Source organism: Ambystoma mexicanum, chromosome 1p (assembly GCF_040938575.1).
Source record: "Ambystoma mexicanum isolate Mex_15411 chromosome 1p, UKY_AmexF1_1, whole genome shotgun sequence".
NCBI classification, from domain to species: domain Eukaryota; kingdom Metazoa; phylum Chordata; class Amphibia; order Caudata; family Ambystomatidae; genus Ambystoma; species Ambystoma mexicanum.
The window spans coordinates 74,489,776-74,506,532 of NC_090921.1; the positions used below are offsets into that span (position 1 = coordinate 74,489,776).

At 52.0% G+C, this 16,757-nt stretch overlaps 1 protein-coding gene across 1 annotated transcript in view; it reads left to right on the forward strand.

The window, feature by feature from the left end:
* The window catches only part of LOC138566225 (nucleolar and coiled-body phosphoprotein 1-like), a 39,005-nt gene that overhangs the window by 7,971 nt on the left and 14,277 nt on the right, over positions 1–16,757 (forward strand). Inside the window, exon 2 of the mRNA XM_069643290.1 lies at positions 1–16,757. This exon is cut by the window's right edge and continues 14,277 nt beyond it. The gene's annotated coding sequence lies outside the window, so the exon portion shown is untranslated.

Here is a 16,757-nt window from a genome sequence, read left to right on the forward strand (position 1 = left end):
CGGCGCTCCGCTGGATCAAAACGGCTTGAACATTGGGACCGCAGCTCATGGCAGACGTACCCCGCTGCACGACACAAAGCTAAGTGCCATCTTGTTTCTTTAGTTAATGTGTGTTGGTTGTGAGTTCCAACAACCAACGCATTGCATGTAACCAGTGGGTATATGATTGCAATGTACTAGTGAACCTGTTTAAGGTGTGCCGGTTGTGAGTTCAAACAATCAGCACAATGTGAGTGCGTACCAGTAACGCACCAGAGAATCCTAAAATATAATGTGCCAGGTATCAAAGCAGAATTACTAGGGCCGGAGAAGGACAGACTAGGCAGGGCTTTGGGGGGCATAGTGTGCTAGTGTGCAGGAGTGGGTGGGTGGAGCATCAGCGATTTCAGGAACCCCGGTAGGGGGGCAACAAGTCAAACCTTTTCCCTGAATCCCCTTACCCATCCATTACCTCTTCCTGATCCTCTATCCAGTTTCCATAATCACCCCTACCTATCCAATCCAGCAGACCCTAACCCTCTTTCCGCGGCGGGTCACGGGGGACTGAGATTGTGTACAATCCAGGCACCAAGATCCAACGGGGAGGCAGGTGTACGTGCTACCTTCGCCCAAGACCAAGAAACCTGACACCCAGTCACTAAGTAGAGTAACTTGAATTACTCATATGTCCTGTCCCCTTTCCTCCATCCTTGTGGGTGATTCCACCGATCAAGACAACCGGGTGGTGCTGTGACAACCTGCCTCAAGATTAAGAAGAAGCAAGAATGTTCACCAGAACCGCCTGACCGAACGCTGCATCCCACCTGGAACTGGTATCAAGGGAATAGTGCTTACAGAAAGCAGACGAAGTGGCTCAAGTAGCCGCCTTGCTAATGACTTCTGGAAAGACCTCGTCCGGGAGGGATACATCTTCAGCGCTCTCCAAGTCTAAGTAATGCAATACCCTTTCAGCACCGACGGCGGGTTTGGAAAGAACGCTGGCCGGCAGATTTCCTGGTTCAAATGGAATGGAGAGACCACCTTGGCCAAGAAGTTTGGATGAGTGCCCAAGATTACCTTGTCATTGTGGAAGGTGGTGAAGGGCTTGCACGACAGAGCCTGCAGCTCGCCGACTCTGCTTGCAGAAGTGAGCGCTACCAACAGTATTGCCTTGAGCGTCACCAGCCTGATGTTGACCAAGGCCATTGGCTTGAAAGATTTACGCTGTAAAGCCGCCAGGACCACGCTGAGGTCCCAGACCGGGTGTGTGCCCATGAACCAGAGGAAACCGTCTGGACAACCCCTTGAGGTGAGCCTTAAGCACAGGGGTGGCCGCCAATAAAATGCGCTCTGGGGAGTTCTTGTAGGCCCCAATGGCCACCAAATAGGTGCGACAGGTATCAACCTGGTCTCCATAGCGAGCCAGATGTGTAGAAAAGGCCAGTATGTCGTCCAGGGTGCAGGTGAGTGGGGTCCAGCCCCTTGTCGTGAGCCCAGTGGCAGAACATGGTCCACCTACTCTTGTACTGAGAACACGTGGAGGGCCTCCTGGATGATTTCCCAGTTGTCGTACGAAAACTGGGAGTGGGGCAGTCTACGCTTATCAGGAGCCAGGCCAAGCAGGCTAGCTGGCTGGGTCCGGGTGCTCCCAACGCCCTGCTGCGTCAGGAAGCCCCTGCAGGGGTGTGGGAAATGGACAGGCCCCTGGGGGCGCAACTGCAGCAGGTCGGAGAACCAAGCCCTCGACAGCCAGTGAGGGGCGGGGGGCGATTAGGAGGAGGCTGCAGTCTACTGAGGCTCAAAATGTGCAGAGGGTCCGCTGGAGCAATGGAGGAGGAAACGGATAGCAACTGCCAGCAGAGTTGGAACGTGTCGCCCAGAGACCCCTGGCCCCACCCCGCCCATGAAGCGAAGAGGGGGCACTTGGAATTCAGAGGAGATGCAAATAAGTCCAGATCTGGGAACCTCCATTTCTGGAATAGGGGCAACAAACAGTTGATGTGTAATTCCCATTCGTAGGTGTTTAGCCCGAGGCGGCGGAGATGTTCAGCTTCCACATTGTTGTCCCCCGGGGGATGGACCGCAGATATCCATGTCCCCTCCAACTGGGTCCCTCCCAGATTGACACTGCCTCCATGCACAGGAGGGGAGAGGGGGTGACGCCCTGCTTGTTCAAGTAGAACATCGTCGTGGAATTGTCGATCCTGACCAGAACCGCGTCGCCCCTGATGACGAGTAGAAAAGCCAGGCCTACCACTTTGAGATGCAGCAGATTGATATGCAGGAGGGCCTCCATTCTGGACCATGCGCCATGAATCAAATGGCCATCTAGGGTAGCCCCCCAGCCCGAGAGGGAGGAATCTGTCACTACCAGAGTGGGCTCTGGCTGGTTGAATGGGGCTCCCACTGCCACATTGCACTTCTTTCTTTTCTTGAGAACTATCCCACACCCTTTTTGTATTAGTTGTGAGGTTTGGCAATAGGTTTCTTAGTATAGGCCCTTTTTATTTTATTAAACTTTATTTAGCTTGACAACACAGAAGAGGCAGAATCCCAACAGAGGCAGACGTGACAATTGCAGTGATACAGTCCGATTTCAACATTGTACATTGCTTTGCGGGTATGAGCAGAGGGGCGCAACAACACAGGAGCAATTTGGGTAATCAAAAGTTCAGGCCATGGTGGAGGTGGAAGAAGATGAAGTAAGAGATGCACCATCAGAGTCTGTAGCTATGGAGGCCATATAAGAGCAGAATCTCAGCCATATGTTCCTGGGCCTGGAATGCGTCGGCTGTTGATTAGCCCAGACCTCTTCCTTGTCAATTGCCCAGGTGACTGCCCTAAGCCATTGTGAGTGTGAGGGTGGACCAGGGCGGAGCCAGCATAGTAAGATGCAGTGGACAGTGAGTAACATACAGAGGCCCGCCAGCTTTTTGGAGTCACGACTCAAGTCCGGGAAGTCATGAAAGAGACGCAATGCAGGGGATGGAGCGACTGTGCAGTCCAAAATGACAGTCATAGTAGTACATATTTCCTCCCAGTACTGCGCTAGTTTAGGACAGGACCAGATCATGTGTATGTATGTGGCGCTGTCGGTTCCGCATCTGGGGGAGTGGTCCTTGGACATGCGGTGCAACTGAATCGGAGTGAGGTGATACCTGTGCAGGACTTTGAACTGGATTAATTTGAATCAGGAGTTAAAGGACACATTGTGGGTGCGCGCACACATGAGATTCCAGCGTTGGTCGGACATCACCCCCCCAAGTCCTCTGCCCATTTATGTTTCAGTTTGTCGCGGGGGGGGTCTATCTGGCCTGTAGAGGGCATATAGTCTGGATACCTTCCCCCTAAAGGAGTTGAAGCTGCATAGCTCCGCAACTACTGGGTCGTTGGGAGGTAGCGCAGGGAAGTCGGGGTATGTGATTTTAAGAACTCTGCGGAGGGAGGAGTATTGGAGCCACGCGGATGGTTTCTGTCTAAGGATGGTTGGAAGATCCGACCACTCAACAAAACCACCACTCTCAAAGATGTCCCGGATTGCCTCGTAGCCTGTTTCAGCCCACCGTTGTATGATGGATGATGGTAAGTATGGGACCCCTGGGAGGAAATTCCACAGTGGTAGATCGCCGTGGAATGGATAGGATGTGCCTGATAGCACATTCCTAGCCCACTCTAAAATCTGGAAACTAACCGGGTCTAGTGACTCTAACATGATCGGCAATGGGGAGAGAATCAAGGAGTGGACGTCTCGGCCACTGGCTGCCATTCTCTCGAGTCTAACATGCGGAGGGGGATCCTGTGTGTTAAACCAGTGCGAGGCGAAGTGGGCCTGCGCCACCAGCCAGTATTTGAGAAAATCTGGGGCACTGAATCCGCCGCTTTACATGGGGGTGGACAATGTTGCAAGTTTTAGTCGGACTGCCCCAGAATGCCACAGATAAGTGTTAATAGTGCGGGTCAACGCTTGGAAAAAGCAGTCTCCCCGGCAACAGGGGCAGATTGATTAACTTATATAAAAGTTGGAGTACGACCATCTTTAGAACCCCCCAATTCGACCTGCCAGGGAAATTGGAACTCTCACCCAGCCAGAAGCCTTTTCAGAGAGTTTCGTGAGTTACTGATAGTTCTCCTGGAGAAATGTCTCAGGACGGCGAGTCACCTCTATACCGAGGTAAGTAAATTTCGATTGGGACCAAGTGAACCCCATAAGATCGGGAGGGGAACGTGTGCATTCAGTGAGTGGGAACAGGGTGGATTTGGAGCAGTTTACTTTGAGTCCAGAAACACGCCCAAAGTGGACAACGTCTTCCAGTGTCGGGGCAAGGTTGATAGCGGGAGACCGGATATAGAGCTGGGCATCGTCTGCATATAAAGAGATGATATCCGCTTGGCCTGCTGTTCGTAACCCTCTGCGAGGGTGCCACTGGCGCATCTTATCAGCGAACGGTTCCATAGCTATAGCAAAGATTAAGGGGGAAAAGGGGCAGCCCTGCTTCGTACCTCTGGCGATTCGAAATAGGGATGAGCATCTGTCCTCAGTACGGACCCTAGCCACCGGATCTGAGTAAAGTAGCCCGACCCATGAACGAAAACTGGGCCCAATTTTACATTTTCCGAGGACCCGCCAAAGGTACTTCCAGAACACTGAGTCGAATGCTTTTTGCATGTCCAGTGTAGCAACTACAGCTTGCACGTTCGGGTTAATTCTACTAATAATATCAAGTTCAGAGAGGTGGAGCGCCCTGGAATAAATCCTGCTTTATCGGGGTGAATGATGTGTGACATGAAGGGGGCCAAGCGTAAGGCTAGCAGTTTGGCAAAAATGTTGACATCGCAGTTGATTAGTGAGAGGGGACGGTACGAGCCACAGGGGTGGGGGCCTTGCTAGGTTTAAGTAGAACCGTTATTATGGCTTCCCGGAGAGAAGGGGGGAGCCTACCCACTACGCATGCTTCTTCCCATAGGGCCATCTAGTGAGGTATTGGGAGGGATTTGAAGTGTTTGTAAAAATCTACTGGAAGGCTGTCCGAGCCCGGGGATTTACCAGATGACAGCGAATCGATGGCATCTGAGAGCTCCTTCGCAGTAAACGGCCTCTCGAGAGAGCTATTAGTTTCAGAGGAGAGGACTGAAAGGGGAAGGCCGTCTAGGTAAGCATCGATCTCCGCTGTTGGGACGCTCTCATCCTCTGACTAAAGGGCTTCATAGAATACCAGGAACTCAGTGTTAATATCCTGTGGGAGTGTGGCTAGAGTGCCGTCTGCTCTCTCGATAGCGGGGATGTTGGGGGATCCAAACTCTCGACGGATGAGTCTGGCTAAGAGTCGGATTGGCCGTTCGCCCTCCCCGTATTTTCTCACGAGCTCGGGGTTGTCGAGGAATTTCACCTTGCGTTCCGCATGAGTATGAGACACATCAAGTTCCGTACCTAAAGACGCGAGGATCTCAGGAGATGGAAGGAGAGCGTATTGGGACTCGAGGGACGCGAGGGCCGACTCACTTTTCCGGATATCTACTCAGATCGCTTTCAGAATACCACTTTCCTTGGAGATGGCGATACCCCTGATGTAGGCTTTAAATGGCTCCCAAAGGGTGGATTGTGTAGTGACCGAATTAGTGTTTTTTTCAAAAAGTCTTCAATGGCAGTCTCTAGCTCTGAGCTAAAGGCTGTATCGAGCAAGGAGTGTGGTTTCATTTTCCACTGCCGAGTTCCATCGTAGTCTGGACCCCAGCAGAGAGGGAGAGAGAGTCACCGGGGAGTGGTCGGAAAGAGTTCTAGGGAGAATCGATTGCTGTGAAACGTTTCTTATCAGCATGTCTGATATCAGCCATCTGTCAATCCTAGAATGTGAGTCGTGAACCGGGGAATAGAAGGAGTATGTTTGGGAGTCAGGGTATAAGTCTCCATACGTCTACTATAGCCAGTCGGGGAAGCGATGATAGAATGGTGTAGGCTGCTTTTGAGAGTTGGCGGGGTCTGGAGCCCGATCTGTCCAGGTCCACGTCTAGTATTGTATTGAAGTCGCCCCCACAGTATCGGGACCATAGGGAAGCTGCCTATCAGGGAGGCTAAGTGGAGGTAAAATTTCGGGGTCGTCTACATTGGGACCATAGATGTTCAATAACACCAGTTCTTTATTTTGTAGGACACCATGAAGCAATACATATCTACCCAGTGGGTCGACCTGCTAAGATTTACCAGTAAATTTGAGGCTTTTATAGATCAGTGTCATAACCCCCCCGACTCTGGGCAGAATAGTTGTTGTAATATCTTTGGGGACCCCAACCTTTGGAGAATTTTCCACAGTGTTCAGCATATGCGTGTGTTCCTTGTAAAAGAAGGATTTTCACTTCATGGCGTGCAATTGTAACTGTCGCATTTTCCTATAATTCCCCAGCCCCCGCACATTCCAACTCATGAGTATCACATTATTGTCGCCCATTGGAATAAGAGCACTGCATAGGTTTTGAAGTTCGGAGAGGTGATAACCTAGGGCCTGAAGGCTGGGCTAGATGAGCGAGCCCCCTCTCAGTACGCGACTGACCTGGCATTGGCCAGCACTCCGCCTTCTTCATGAACATCAAGCCTTTTTTTACCATAACACCCATCCCAACCGACCCCCACCCACATCCCTCCCCCAATCAGAGGAATGACAACCCCATAACCAAATCCAAACCAATGGCATCAACGCCTGGGGGCCTGTGTGCTGGCCTGGCGGCGATACCCTGGGCTGGGGGCTCATGAAGGATAGAGAGGTGCATCAAAAACCGTTAACATGTAGTTTAAGAGGTTACTAATGACGGGGAGATCAAGACATCGTAGAGCCAGAGTGAACTGTAGACACATGACAGAAGGATGGATCTCCTGCGCCCATGGGACGGGGGCGCCCCTCCCGATAGGTAATTAAAAGTCAACAAAGTGATGAGGCCATGAACTTTCAACCTGGAAAGTGATTGTGTATGAATTTGGAGGCTTCTTCCGGGATTGTGAAAAAGAAAACCTGGTTATAGTGTTCATTTCGTAGCTTGGTGGGATACAGCATGGAATATTTAACCTCCAGGTCACGCAGCCTCTTCTTGACTGCCAGGAAGGTTTTGCGTTCCTGTTGAACCGCCACTGAGAAGTCTGGGTATAAGTGGATCCTAGAGGACCCCAAGAAAAGATCCCATTTGGCACTCGCTACCCTAAGGAAGGCGTCACGATCCCGAAAGTTAAGCATCCTGGCTATGATGGTGCACGGGAGCGCGCCAGGTCTGGGTTTTGCTGATAAAGCTTGATGGGCTCTTTCAATTGCGAACTGTGTCGAGAGCCCGGGAGAATCAAGAAGTGTGAGTAGAGTGCGCTCTACGTAGTCTTCCATGGGTTCCTTGATGCCGTCCTCGGGGACCCCAATTATGCGGAGGTGATTGCGTCTAGAGCGCGATTCGAGGTCCTCATTTTTTTTGGCTACCTCCAGCACGCGTCTAGATAATGAGGAGACTTACGCCCAGAGAGAGCCCAAGTCGTCCTCCGTAGCGCCCACCCTCGTTTCAATTTCAGCAACTCGGTTGTCGGTTTTTTCAATGTGCGCTGTGATCGAGGATATGGAGCCATTCATGTCATCCAGTTTGGAGTGCAAAGTGGTGAACCCTTCGCAAACGTATTCCAGCATTTTCTGTGATTCTATGGAGTCTGGAGGAGTTGAAGTGGTGGGTTCCGGCTCCGGTGCCTCCTCTGCCTGTTTAGACAGTGTTTTAGTAAACATGTTGATGGAGCTCAGTTTTTTCCCTGCGCCCTTAGTCATGATGTGGACTGGGGGAGAGTCTGCAGACTTGGGAGACCAGTATGTGGAGAGAGTGATCGCAAGGGTGAGTGAGGGTGACTGAATAGGGCCTAGCCGGTCGCAGTTGGTCTGAAGGAGCTTGACCCCTTATTAGCTTGTGGGTGTCCAGAGTATACAGCGACGGGCATGGTCGGCGGCCCGAGTCGCCAGGCCAGTTGGCAAGTATGTAGATGCACAGGGAGCCCGGTGACAGGAATGCCCAGGCGGAACCAACCAGTGATGTTCCAAGTTAGAGCGCAGATCCTGGGGACCTCAGTAGACAAGGGAGCGCTATGGTCCAAGGAGTTTGTGGTCTCTGGCGTATCAGGGAGGTTGCCCAGTAAGCAACTGTGAGACGTCAGGTGATCGAGGTGGGAAAGGGGTCGCTGGGTGGCTAGGGTGAAGAGGACTTTCTGGAGCTCAGTTAGAGCATCACAGTTGCTGGTCGGTGGGAGCTCTCAGTATGCGTGGCTCGGCCACACCAGCGACCGTTCCCCGGGTGTCATGATGCCTACCCCCGGGGACTCAGACCATGTCCAGCAACCCCGGAAGCAGGCATCAAGTTACCCCCAAGCAAGCCCAACAACCCCCGCTAGTGTCAGGTTCAGGTTCAAACTCCCCCTTCTCCTCACCTGAGTCCTTAGAGGAACGATCCTTATGTACAGTTTCGGGTTTCTTAATGTCCTTCTTCTTTTCCTTGGGTGGGTTTTCCTTCAGTTTCCGACCTTTTCTTTCGTGTAAATAAGGTCTGGCCCCTCCAGAGGCCACCGTGACAGAGATGAGATACTGCCCAGAGAGGCCCCCAGGAGGGCCAGCCTCGTCCCAGGGAAAAAGCCCGAAGGCAGAAAAAACCCTGGTATTGAAGTCTTGCAGAAGAACGTAAATGTTGTTTCCAAATACTGCAAGATGTGAATGGCTCAATCACACAGAAGAGTATTATGAACCGAACAAGTACTGGAGCTGACAGGAAATGTAAAAGTATAATCCGTGGTAAAGAATTCCCCAATACCGAAGAAATACTAAGATAAGCTGGAACGGCTAGTTGCCGAAAGCAAGTAAGAAAAATGAAATGGAAGTCGCGAGAGTTGTTCGCGTCCAGAATAGGAACACTGCCGCTTGTAGGTTAAATAAAGCGGCAGGGTTAGAATGGCAGGGCGCCGTGAGTACAGCAAGGCGGAAGAAAGAAAGGCGACAGAAGCAACAGAAACCAGGGTAGCGGTTGAACTGGAAGAAGTACTTACAAAAGGCAACAAAGAATAGAAAACACAGATACCGAATTAGATGGACCCAGGAGGGTCCGGGATTCAAAGGAATAATCGTAAGATAAATGCACAGGAGTAGCACCGGTGCGAGCGAAGTAGCAAGAGAAACACAGATACAACGCACCGGCACCAGGGGAGGAGTCGGAAGTTATAGTGCAGGCCACCATATTGGATGAGGACTAGAGCGCTATCCAAAGCGTAGAATTAATGCCGCCAGTAATCCCACGCTTTCCACCCACCGATCCTGACAGCTAGGGGCTATTTGGGTGCAGTCCTGGCGCCTATGGCGCCAGGCTCATATGGAGTCAGTCCTGGCGCCATAGGCGCCAGGCTCATAGATTAAAACTTACCTGATGCAGACCATGCTGCAAACTTACCTGATGCAGACCATGCTGCCTGAGCTCCAAGCCAAACGAGGCTTGGAAGGGACGATTTTACCTAGGGACTATTTTTTACTCGGGTGGGGCTGAGGAGGAATACTTACCTGGGACTACTTTGGAGGCTATTTAAACCACGTTCGAAGAACAGCACACGCTTCGTGTTATTCTGCATCCAGCAGCGTAACGCTCACCGTGCCTGCAAGTCTGCATCCAGTCTTCTGCCACGCCCGCCTGGAGTTTGGAGCTCCTAGAAAAAGGGAGAAAGAAGGAGAAAAGGTTAGAACAAGAGCAATACCTTTGATCCTTACCTGAATTCCCGATCCATCGCGCCTTCGAGCTGGAAGAAAGAAGTTGTTTTATGCGCGCTGCCTCGCCTGCTGCAGTGCCGCGCTGAACTCACCGGCCTTCGCTGCATCTTCACATTTCACCGCATCCTCCTGCATGTTCCCGCCGCACTCCGGCACCTAAGGAGAAGACAAGAACAGCAAGGTGAGCCAAGGGAATACACAGAGGAATACCCCCTATAGACTTACCCCTTATTTTACCACCGCGGGTATTATTCTTCTTCACGGGTCGGCGCAGCTTCCACTGCATCCTAGCCGAACCCCGGCCCCTAAGGGGAAACAAAAGGACAGCAAGGTGAAACAAGGGACTAACAAGGGAAACCCTCCTCACCACAAAAGACTTACCTGATTTTACTGCCGGAGGCATTATTCCCCGAGACTTCATACTTTCTCTCAGCGCCTGAATAAGGGAGAAAGCAACAGGTTACATATGGACACAATTTTTTCGAACTGTGTTGGATAATACAAATCCTTACCAGAACATTACCGGTTGCCACGAGGAACTCTTCAGTAGGGTCAAGCTGCAACCTGCAAGGAATCGGACAAGAGTGAAAGTCAGGCATTTGAACTCTTACGAACTACATACTTACGGCGTCTTGCTAGGAATATCGGAATCAATATTGTCCTGGAATTCACCAATTCCTTCGAGCCAGTGAAATAACTGGTTATCTACGCGCCCCTGCGCTCAATGCAGGATGGAGAGCTCATCTTTTTAAATCATCAGGCGAGACTATAAGAGGGGACATCCAAGGTGATCAGTGGGGAGAACAGCGGGGTGGGGGGATTTACGCTCCACTCCACGGGTGTTTAATTCCCTTTCTCCATTTGCAGAAGAATATTCCTACGGGCCAAGCAAACAAAGCTAAATGGGCCAGTCCAGTCCGTCATCTCGGCCCTACGCGTCAAATTGGTGGAGGTCACAGCAGTCCAGTCCAGATCGACGCCTCTGTTGGAGCCAGGTGAGCGTAACACCGGGTTGTAGGGCGAGTGGGTGGTGTAGATAGTTTAAGCTTTGTGCAACCTGGCCAGACTCCACACACACTGCATCCGAGTGGCCCCCCCTGTTGAGGTTCGCAAGGCAGGAATTCTGCAGGTGGGCGAGGGTGGAGAAGCCCAGGGATCCAGAGCCCTCTATCAACAAGCTCTATCAGAGCCACCTATTTCTGGGCTATTGCAGAGGGATGGGAGCCTTCACTGTCGCAGCAGCATGAACTGGGATGGGGTTGTTGAGGCTTGATCAGCGCCTGAGCAGGGTGTGATCTTCAATGTTGAGTAAGTATAGGGCCGCCCACCATCAGCGCACCCAGAGGCCAATGACCATTCAGTTGTGCCCCCTATGGCCCAAGTTGGCGGCTCGTGGAGCTCGAACTCCTGTGCAGCTGCGGGAGAAACACAGATTGTGGGGGAGTGAATGAGCACCCCCGCCGCACAGCAGCACCCCCAGCAGGGGCAGGACAGGCCGCAGCGAGGCTCGCAGTGTCCCCAGGTGGGAGGGGGCCAGTTCAGGGAAAACGAAGCCTCAGCTGTGGTTGCCAGATCCAGGCCCACCCGCCCCCAGGGACTCACCGTCTGTGTCGTGGGCTCCGGGCTCCACCCGTCCAGGGCCGCAGGAGGGGGGGGGGCACCCCACCAAGTGTGTAGATGTTAGGAAGGCTGTGGCAGGCGCCCCCCCACCAGCACACCCCGGCCCGGAGCAGCGGCAGAGCAGACCCGCTCAGCGCCAGAAGGGTCGAGTGCGGCAGCAGTCCACGCTGCACACCAGAAGCCGCAGGTTCCAAGGGTCGGGGTTCGATGTCGCTGCAACCGTAGCAGCCCCTAGGGAAGCTCTATACACCCCCCCACCCCTGGGCGCAGAGGATCCGGCTTGATCAGTGCTGGGGAATCCAATCAGGCGGGCACAGAGCGCCTCCCCCACAGCAGGCCGCAGATGCCCGGCCCTAGCAGACACTCCCACGGAAGCGTCAGTCGGATCAGGCCGATGCCGACTCCCAGTCCACCAACAGCCGCCCAAAGCTCCGTAACGGAGCCGGCTCTCGTCTCCAGACCCGGCTGATAATTAGACAGGGTGCATGGGAGTAATCTGTTGATGTCCCCTCGGTAGACTACGGTGCACCAACGCTGATTTCCACAAGAATAATGCCTCCCAGCACAGAGCCTTCACTTAGGTGGTCATCTTCACCGAGCGCAACAGCGCCGCCCAGGCCCTTTTTATTTGACACAACGCCATTAGGACTGCCTATTTTCATTTGATGGTCGACGCTTACTCCCATTGTAGATTTAGGTTTAGATTAGATGTTTTTCCAACCTGCATACAGTTTAATAAACACCCTTGAACTGTGAGCACTTGTCTGTCTTTACTGTTGACACCATGAGTTCCTTACACTACCCTCAAACAAGCCTGGTTGTTCTTGGGTAATGCAAAAATCCTGTAGTAGAGGTCGGAGCCCATATCTGACTGAGGAACCGGCTCCAACACCTGCATGTCCAAAAGAAGAAGAATCTCCCGCAACAGTGCCGGGGACCCTCTCTGAAGCAGAGGAGAAGAGGGTAGAGGAAAAAGAAGAGGAAGACAGAAGCCAGTGCAGCTGCGAAGAGAGCCAGCCGGCCCCCACCAGCGAGCTGTGTTACCTGACCGTCACGTTATTGCTTCTTGGCGTCCGAGGTAGGAACGGAGGAGGAGGAGCGGAAAAAGTGGTGCAAAGTCCTCTGCTGCTTCCTCCTGTGGTCGCTGGGGGATCAGTCAGGCTGCAGCGTATCATGGTCCCTGAACCCCTTCAAGCTGCTGAAGGAGCAGGGTTTGAAGTCGGACCTGCCCTGGGTTTGAGGGAAGGACTTCTGCCCAGGTTTGGTCAGGATGGCCAGGGACTTGGCAGTTTGCGTTGAGGTCTTCTTTACTGTCAGCTTGTCATCGGTGGTCGAATGAAAGAGGTCCGTCCCTTCGAACTGAAGGTCTAGACTCCTCTCCTTTACATCTAAGGAGAACCTTGTGGCAAGCATCTACGCCGTCCACCTCCTCTAGACCCCCAGGCAGAGGCATCTACTGGCTGTGTCGATGTGCGAGACCAAAGACCCCATGAGGTCCTGCGCAACTGCGCAGGTCTCTGTCAGCCTGGCTTTAATAGAGGCCTGTCTCTCCGGGTGTATGTTGGGCAGGAACTCCACCGATCTCTCGCCACAGCTTCTAGTTCACCGTGGCTAGAAGGGTATCAGCGTTGGCCTGTCGCAAGTGCAGCCCAGCGTTGAGATAACAACATCTCCTGCCGAATAGACTCGAGGGCCCTGTCCTCCTTGGATAGACAGGTAGAGGCGGCCCCTGCTGTGGACGACAACGAGGATGGCTTGGAATACAAAGAGGCTGCCGCCACAACTGAAGAGTGTGGTTGAGGGTGGGAGGCCAGGAGGACTGGTTCCCCATCCAGTAGCCTAAAGCGGCTGTCCAATTTCTTGTTCATCTGGGCTTTGGCCTGGGGCTTCTCACAGAACTTTTTAGCCACGAAAGGACATCTTTCTGAAGGGGAATGCCTGATCGGATTGTGGCGCGTGGGCCAGGACCTCCGCCAACACCCCTGATTCCAATCAGACCAGGAATGAGCAACAGGTATAAGATAGCACCTGCATCCTTAATAGGAATCTGAGCTTCACACACACACAGACACACACAGACTATAAAAGGGAAAAATCACAATTTTAAAGCAAATGCTGGAGGTACCACGTATGCATTATTCACTACCTGCAAAGCAGAATGCTGGATAAATTGCAATAAGGCACGCAAAAAGGATGTAGCTTAACATTCAAAGTCCTGCAGACAAGCACTGGTCAATGATCTGTCATTTGCTTACAAATTGCAAGCCCCCCCAGCCCCTGCCCACAAGCATCCAGCATGATGAAGGGCAACCCTCTGAAGAGTGGGGCAGGGAACAAAACTATAAATTGGTCCATCCGTCATCTGATCATAATCCAACAGTCAGTACACCACACAAAGTTTGCGATGCAGAGTAAATCCTGGGTAACATAGGAGACCGCTTTGCACACTCCCTGAAGAAACACCTGTTGCTCCATAAGTGCTTCAACAAAATTTAGGGCATAATCAGCGTACACCCGGTGAATAGAAATCCAGAACAAAAAAGCAGCCAGTTGAAGCAAAGAACTTTGCCAATTTTCCAACCAGCTCATATATTGTGGACAGATCCAACAATATGAGCCCACTAGGGCAAAGGGCATTCAACAGTCTGAAGAAGCTGGCAAATCAAGGGTTAGTAGGCTACCATGCTTTCCTGAACAGGATAGTGAACCGCAGAGATTGACGTTCTAAGCATTACTGATGCAGTATGCAAAACCACACCAAAAAAGCAAGTCCAATGATTTTACCACAGCAACCACACCGACGGCCATACAAGAAAGATCTCTACATGGACAGCAATACACCCAGAAGACCAGACTGAAGCATACCAATTTCTAGTCCCAGTCCTTGGATCAAATGTTCTTAGGCAAAGGGAGCTCTGTGGCTCAGGTCGGCGACGGCGGACGGCTGTCCGGTGTTTCTCTTTGATCTCCTCGGCAGTCCCCTTCTCCGGTCGGCAGCCTTTCGTAGGTCTGTCTACCAGGGAGCTTTGGCAAAGATCGGCTTGTGTACAATGGCCCCTTGTAGCTCGGGAAGAGATCTCCTAGCCAGGCCCTCTCTTGGATCAGTTCCTTGAAGGCACAGCAGCTTTCAGATTAGCGAAGGACAGCAGCAGCAGTTCTTCTTCCAGTGGGCTTCAAAGGTAAGCATCGGTTTCAACTTCAGCTTCTGAACTGCGTCAGTTTCGATGTCAGTTTCTACTTCAGCTTCTGAGCGATTTCTAGTAGTGAAAGGCCCCCAGATATACTGTTGATCTCCCATTCATTCTGCTGGGTCACACTCAGGCAACCAATCACTCAGAAGGGCAGTCAGGCAGCCAATCAGGCGCACAGTGCATTCAGGCCATTCTTCTCCATCCAGACACTCACAACACAGAATGTGGATTCGGCCAAGTACCATGCCATTCAGCACTACACACTGCATCCATACCAGTTTTGGCAGGGCTGTCTCAGCCATTGTGTCAAACGCCAGATACTAGACACCCATAACACAGAGTGTGTATTCGTCACACACTCCATTCACCTAGGTCCCACCCCAAGGGCGTACCCACAACATACAGTGATTGGGAAGGCTCCAGCCAGTCTGGCCTGGACTTCCCCCACAATACCATATATGGAACTTCCACCCAACAGCCAGTCGGGGAGAAGGGACAGAGTCTGGGCTTCCTGTGACTTTGGGAAAAGTAAGGTAACAGGCGATAGAAAGCAAGAGGCCACCGGGGCCATCTTGTTTCCTAACAGGAAACCACTGATTCCAATGACAGGGCCTGGGCATCCCAAAATGGACATTCAACCGTAAATGTGTACGCCCCCTCACCCCCTTTGGTTTGACGGTAGTCCATAGTGCTAAAGTGCCATCTCCGGGCTTCGTTATCCTTGGTGTCATGAGTCAGTGCTGCACTGCGTGCTTCTGTTCAGTCCTCGGGGCACCTCCCCTGTAGTAGCTCGATCAGAGGCTATCCTGCTATACCCAAGAGGCGCATGTTCCTTGGACACCAAGCACCCCTCGATCCTTCCTGTAGGAACTCCAATAACCTTGACCAGTCTGTGCAGAACCCTCTTGTATGCTCTCACAATATCTCTCTATTTTGGGGCAGTCCCACCTATGTGGTGCCACGTTCCCTCCCTTCCACATTCCCTCCAACAGAATTTCGATTCCCCCAGGTCAATTTTGTGGAGTCTTTAGGGCGTTGGGTGCCAATGGAAAAGCAGTTTTACCCAGATTTCCCGAATTTGGAGGGATCTCGTGAGCTTGGGAATGCTCACCCATAGTTTCGACCATTCGCTCTTTTCTATTGGCCTCGGAGGGGGATCTTCAACCACTTTTAGGTGCACGTAGATGGAGGTGACCACCCGCCTGTCGCCGGGATCTATATTCAGGTATTTTTCAAAGGGCGTTAGCTAGCATGTCCCTGCTTGTTTCATGGAGGGTTGGAATAACCAGTGCCTTAGTTGTGCATAGCGAAATCTCTCCCTCTCCCCCAGTTCGAAGTCTGCCATATATTGGTCGAATTGTTTGACCTGGTTCCGCGCAAACATATCTCTGATCTTTTGGCATCCCCCCCTGCTGCCATTTGGTGAATGCAGCGGTTTTGTGTCCCGGGGTCAATTGTGGATTGTCCAATAACGGCGTGAACGGTGATGGGTGAGGGGTGATGTGTCCCCTCTTCATTGCTTCATCCTACGTGTCGCCCACTAGAGCCAGAATCTTGCTACAGTACATTCGGGGTGGTTTATCTGGTTTGGGTTTCCATAGTATCTCTTCCAAGTTTTCCCCTGCTACTGATCGGTCCATTGGCCTCCATCTCTTTCCCCTATCTTCATTCTGCCGATCCCGGATAACTCTCATCTGGGCTGCCAGATAGTAGACTTTAAGGTCCGTTTCCCCCAACCTGCCTTTACAAGTAGGCATTTCCATGACTCTAGCAGCCACTCTCGGTACTCTATTGTTCCATAGGAATCTACTCGTCATTTTTTTGCAGAGACCTGAATAGGGCGGGCGGTACCTGGATAGGGAGGGCTCAGAAGTAGTATAACAGTTGGGGTAGGATGACCATTTTTATAACATTTATTTGACATAGCAGTGTTATGGGTAGGGGCCCCCATAATTTTCGTTCTGATCCTTTCTAGGAGGGGCGGATAATTTGCTTGATACAGTTGTTCGACCGATTTGGCAGCAGGTCGTCGGTTTCTTTTCAGGTTTGGGGTTATGGGTGCGTGATCTGAGTGCATGATAGTCTCGACCGAGATCCCTGTAGTGTGGCCCAGCAGACTTCTGGAGAGCCACACATAATCTATCCTCGAGTGCTTGTGGTGAGCATGCCAGTAGAAGGTGTACCCCTCCTGGTATCCCTTCAAACGCCCTCCACG